The sequence below is a fragment of the Mytilus galloprovincialis genome, chromosome 9 (assembly GCF_965363235.1).
Source record: "Mytilus galloprovincialis chromosome 9, xbMytGall1.hap1.1, whole genome shotgun sequence".
In the NCBI taxonomy this organism is placed as follows: Eukaryota; Metazoa; Mollusca; class Bivalvia; order Mytilida; family Mytilidae; genus Mytilus; species Mytilus galloprovincialis.
The window spans coordinates 15,880,937-15,887,768 of record NC_134846.1 but is presented as its reverse complement, the minus strand read 5'-3'; positions in this window follow the sequence as shown (position 1 = coordinate 15,887,768).

Below are 6,832 nucleotides of genomic sequence, written 5' to 3'. Positions count from 1 at the left end.
ACAACATTATAGAAAAAGAATTGGGACAATTTCAAAGTTCACCAAGGTCACAATTAATCATCAAATATATGATGCAATACAAAACTTGAGAACCGGAAGTCGTATAGACATGGGATTATCACCATTCAACCCACGACCATTTGACCTTTCAAATATCACAAGGTCAAGGTCATAGTATAATGTGAAGGTCAAGGTGAAATTTCATCATGACCTGACATTGACCTCAAATTGAAGATCTTGAACTACTGATCATCTTTGCAGTTTATAGTAGGTTGATATCTGTTACCTTTTAAAAGATATACACTTGTTACTATAGTTTTAAGAATTATGTTGTTGTAACTTTTGAACAGACAGTTGGACATTTTTTAGCTTAATGTATAAAATGTAGAGCTCGTCGAGAGGAACATTTTATGCACAGTATGAGTGCAGCAAACTCTTATAGTTTTCTTAATATGGAAGCTTCAAATTGCAGCGTAATTTCTTTTTGCACTCGGTGACCTTTGACCTTGGTGCAAATTAAAGGTCACATGAATTAAAGAATATTGGTGAAGGTCCCATGTCTCTACGACTTCCGGTTCTCGAAATATAATTTTTCTAAAAATGTATAATTTTTCAAGGGAAATAACTTCTTATCAGGGCAAATAACCTACAATTTTTTTATGTTTATTAACATTGCCATCTGTTCCTGTACATGCTGCCATTTTCAATTCTATTCTATCTCTAATACTTTTTAAGAAAAATGCAAATAAAAAAAGTGCTTCAAGGGGATATAACTCTCAAAGGGGATGATGAAATCCTACACAGCCTCATCTGGTAATACGTCATAATGAGATCTATCGATGGTCAATATTTGGTCTTGATGACTTCAATAGAAACGGGGGGAGGGCATGTCAAAAAAATGTTGGAAGAAAAAAAAACATTAGAAAAACAATAAGGTCTTTCCCAGGTAGAGGAAAGACCTTAACTAGTATCTCAATTGTTTGTAAAACAATTGAAAGGTCTTTCCTGTAAAAGTGATGTTTTCGTAATGTTCTTTGTACGACCTTTCGTTTGATATAGGACAAGCATACCTTCTGAAATTTTTCGCTTTTTACACTTAATGACCTCATCCGCCTACATTTTTGAGGTCGGAAGTATGATATATGTAACACAGGGTAGATGAGCTTTCATTTGATATGCGACAACGGCATGTTCTAAAATGTTTTATTTTTACACTTAATAACCCCATCCAACCAATTTTTGGAGGTTGGGAATTTGATATTTCAAATGTACACATCATGACTTTCATTTGATATACAACAACCCTACCTTAAAAGAACATTTATTTTTTGCACTCAATGACCCAATCCAACCCATTTTTGGGGGACGTCAATTTGTAATTTGAAATGTACGCTTTATGTTCTTTCATTTGATATGCGACAACCTTACCATCTGAGAAATTTGAATTTTTGCACTAAATGACCCCATCCGTCCCCCTGGGATGAAAAGGGGGTTTAAATTTTTCATTTTTAAGTAGAGTTTATTAAGACCTTCAATTTGATATATCAGATGACCCCATTTGACAAAGTGCACATAATGATGCAATATCAACTATATAAATAGAAGTTATGAAACTTACAAAGTCAATGCAAAACTTGAAAATTTTAAATTGATTTTTTTGGTGTTTATTTCCATGGAATATTTTTGGTATTTAGTCAAACATGTAACTATGTCAACCTCTTCAATTTCTAAAACATTTTAAGTGGTAAGCTCTTGATGATTAAGAAATACATGCCTCCGCTCGCAAAACTTCAAACTGCATTATCTCTACAACGACAATAGATATCTCAAATCTGTTAAATGATAAATGATCTACAGTTGAAGGACAACATTATAGAAAAAGAATTGGGACAATTTCAAAGTTCACCAAGGTCACAATTAATCATCAAATATATGATGCAATACCAAACTTGAGAACCGGAAGTCGTAGAGACATGGGACTATCACCATTCAACTCAGGACCACTTGACCTTTCAAATATCACAAGGTCAAGGTCATAGTATACTGTGAAGGTCAAGGTGAAATTTCATCATGACCTGACATTGACCTCAAATTGAAGGTCTTGAATTACTGATCATCTTTGCAGTTTATAGTAGGTTAATATCTGTTACCTTTAAAAAGATATTCACACAATACTATACTTTTAAGAATCATCCCGTTGTAACTTTTAAACAGACGGTCGGACACTGTTGACCTCAGTGTATAAAATGTAGAGCTCGTCGAGAGGAACATTTTATACGCTGTAAGTATGCAGCAAACTCTTGTCGTTTTCTTAATATGCAAGCTTGAAATTGCAGTGTAATTTTTTTTTGCACTTGGTGACCTTTGACCTTGAGTGCAAATTAAAGGCCACATGCACTTAAGATTATTGGTGTAAGTCCCAAGTCTTTACGACTTCCGGTTCTCGAGATACAATTTTTCAAAAATTGTGTATATTTTTTCAAGGGAAATAACTCGTTATAAGGGTTAACAACAAAATGATTGTATATGTTTATTATCATTGCCATCTGGTCTTGTACATGTTGCCGTTTTCAAATCGATTCTATCTTGAATACTTTTTGAGGAAAATGTAAAAGAAAGAAATTGCTTCAAGGGGAAGTAACTCTCATAGGGAATTTTGAAATCCTTAGCAGCCTCATATGGTAACACATCATGATGAGATCTAACTTTTGTCCAAATAAGGTCATGGTATCTTCAAAAACAACGAGGGGGGGCCATGTCGAAAAAAACCAATAAAAGGGAGATAACTTCTAAAGGGGATGATGAAATCCTACACAGCCTCATCTGGTAATACTTTATGATGAGGTCTAACGATGGTCCATATTTGGTCTTGATAACTCCAATAGAAACGAGGGGAGGCCATGTCAAACAAATGCTGGATGAAAAAAAAAAAAAAAAAAAAAAACAGGAGAAAAACAATAAGGTCTTTCCTCGCGGAGAGGAAAGACCTTAAAAACAATAAGGTCTTTCCTCACGTAGGGGAAAGACCTTAAAAATAAGTATGCGAACCCGAGTTGCGTAACATTGCATTGGTTTTGTCCATTGACACGGGATGGTCGATTAGGTTTTATCTATCAAAAAGACCATCATATACCGGAGGGTTTCTTATCGTCGAGTTGCAAGTTGCGAGTTTAGAAAGTTGAGTTGCGAGTTAAGCAAGTCGAGTTTCGAGTTACAACAGTCGAGTTGCGAGTTAAGAAAGTCGAGTTGCGAGTTACGAAAGTCGAGTTGCGAGTTACAAAAGTCGAGTTGCGAGTTACAAAAGTCGAGTTGCGAGTTACAAAAGTCGAGTTGCGAGTTACGAAAGTCGAGTTGCGAGTTACGAAAGTCGAGTTGCGAGTTACAACAGTCGAGTTGCGAGTTAGAAAAGTCGAGTTGCGAGTTACAAAAGTCGAGTTGCGAGTTAGAAAAGTCGAGTTGCGAGTTAGGTAAGTCGAGTTGCGAGTTACGAAAGTCGAGTTGCGAGTTACGAAAGTCGAGTTGCGAGTTAGGAAAGTCGAGTTGCGAGTTACGAAAGTCGAGTTGCGAGTTAGAAAAGTCGAGTTGCGAGTTACGAAAGTCGAGTTGCGAGTTACGAAAGTCGAGTTGCGAGTTACAAAAGTCGAGTTGCGAGTTAAGAAAGTCGAGTTACGAGTTTCAAAAGTCGAGATGCGAGTTACAAAAGTCGAGTTGCGAGTTAAGAAAGTCGAGTTGCGAGTTAAAAAAATATTGTTTACACCGAATTTTCAGGTTTGATGCACATTTGATAAACAAAACATGCATGCACCTGAACTTAGTTATTCCCGTGATTGTGGGATTTGAAACAGTTTATGTGATACTTATTTATTAGAGTCTAATATAAGTTAAGTTCTGGAAGCATTTAAAAAAAATAATGTATCCTTAATGGACGAGATCGATCTTATTTAATTCAATGCGTTTACACTACAACAAAAAAAGAACCGATCTGACCATAAATTACCTTTCGTAAACAAATAATCCTAAAAATAGAATAGTAAAGGAAATTCTGCATCTCGCGCAAACTATAACACATTGCAAAATCATTGAGAAAATAGTTTGCTCATTGGAATTTCGTATGGACTTATTAATCATTATTTTGGATCGTACATCACAAGTCATTAAACAAAGATATGTGTGTAAACTATACATCTATCGCTAAATAACGAACGGCCAATGCGTTTGAAGATGAGGATTTGCAGCAATTAACACATAGAACTTATTGATTTAGAAGATAATAAAAAAATAGCCGAATCTATGTTTACTTTTCGTATTCCATCCATCATTTTTAAACACGCCGAACATGCGCAGATTTATTTTCATATCTGAATATATATTAACATTCACCTGACAAAAGCGATCGATCTAAACATTTAAACCTTGAAAAAAGATCGATTCAAATAAGATTAATCTTTTTAAAACTACATCGATATATATATAGACTTTTTAAATCCGATTGAAGATCGATATTTTCCGTTTTCATTATTACATCCATCGTTTTGAAAAACGTGTGTTTTTGCCGCCAAACATAGGTAGTAATTTCCATGCAATCGTGACAGATATGTATAATAAAAGTGAATTATGTGCGAAAATAGATAATGTGCTTACTTCTAATTTGTATTCCCAAATTGAAGTAAACGAAGGGGATATTTTGAATCCCAACCTTTTTAAGATTTTTATAAAAGAATTTAACCGGATGCATTAAATGAAACCCTAGATGCTGTTGATATAAATGACCGCAAAATTGAGTGCCTCATGTATGCAGAGGATCTTGTTATTTTTTGTCTAGTTCCAAGGCAAGTCTTTCAAACACGAGTGTTTAGAGGTCACTCTATCTAAAACCAAAGTTAATATGTTTAACAAACCTGGAAAAATTTTAAAAGAATATTTGTATAGCGAAAAAGATATAATAGAATGTGTTTACAATTATAAGTATCTAGGTTTAAAATGTATATTGACTTTTTAAGAATGGAAAGGGAGAGCTATACAAAAAATTACTATAAGCAATATTCAAATTGCGAACTTCATCATCTTACAATCCAAGTAATTTTACTCTATAACATATATATATATAGTGCAGGCGATTTGGTGTCACGATATCACAGTAGCATGGGTTCGAATCCCGGCGAGGGAAGAACCAAAAATTTGCGAAAGCAAATTTACAGATCTAACATTGTTGGGTTGATGTTTAATTTAATTAAGTTTAAAATAACTTATAATTGACAATATCAAACATGTGAACACGTCTATATAACTCAAGTTTAAACCTAAGTGACTCAGTTTAATAAGTTACCCAATACTTTCAGAGGCGGATTTAGGAGGGGGCGGGGCCAGGGGCCCCCTTTTTGGAAAAAAAAGTGTTTGCTTATATAGGGAATCACTGAAGCGTGACTGGAGCGGGCCCCCTCTTAGGTCAGTCAGTGGGCCCCCACTTATGAAAATTTCTGGATCTGCCACTGACTTTTAAAAAATACGTATGAAATCACGATGTAGCAATAATCATTTTATACTTTCCAATTAAATCTTACCTGTAAATGGCGCAAATATAGTTTTTACAATAGTATCTTTGACAGCTACATTTATAAAATAAAGAATAAAAATGGGGAATGAGTCAAAAAGACAGCAACCAAATCAAAATATACAATTCAACCAAAGGTCATTAGGTCTACAAATTAACACAGCGAAAAATCACACACCTATAGAGGGAGCCCTGAGCAGGCCCGAAACACAATATAGATAGATAAAGAATGTAGACGCCATTCTATGCTGCTAAATATAAAGATGAACCAAAATTAAAATGTATACAAGAGCAACAAAGGCTAAAGGTTCCTGAAATTGGTCAGACACAAAAAAGCGGCGTGTTTAAACTGGTTTTATTCACGCCCATCATATCCCCTTCATTTCTAGCCAATGCATAAGACATATATAATTTTAACATCCTCAATTTTGAGTGTCACTGACAAACAATAAATTTTGCGGTCCCTAACGAATATTGCCCGGCTCCGCAGCTGCCCCAAAAAGCCCACTTTAAACGAAATCTGCAGAAGGGGTGTTTTACATATATGAAATATAGTTTAGTTGCTATGTCCCTTTACGTTTAATACGACGGTGCTATGTATGAAATTTAAAAATAATTAAAATGCAAGCCATCTGCTGTATTTCAAAAGGCTATCTGCTTCTTCAGAAAATACTAAACGTAGTGATTGTCTAGTCCATTTTATTTTTACAAGAGACTCAGATAGACTCGATTTTCTTAACTCGCAACTCAACTATTGTAACTCGCAACTCGACTTTCGTAACTCGCAACTCGACTTTTGTAACTCGCAACTCGACTTTTGTAACTCGCAACTCGACTTTTGTAACTCGCAACTCGAATTTTGTAACTCGCAATTCGACTTTCATAACTCGCAACTCGACTTTCTTAACTCGCAACTCGATTGTTGTAACTCGCAACTCGACTTTCGTAACTCGAAACTCGACTTTCGTAACTCGCAACTCGACTTTTGTAACTCGCAACTCGACTTTCGTAACTCGCAACTCGACTTCCGTAACTCGCAACTCGACTTTCGTAACTCGCAACTCGACTTTCGTAACTCGCAACTCGACTTTTGTAACTCGAAACTCGACTTTCGTAACTCGCAACTCGACTTTTGTAACTCGCAACTCGACTTTTGTAACTCGCAACTCGACTTTCGTAACTTGCAACTCGATTTTCTTAACTCGCAACTCGATACTCGACAACAAGTGAATCTCCATATACCGGAAGTGTCATTTTATATGTTTTTGTATCAGATTCAGA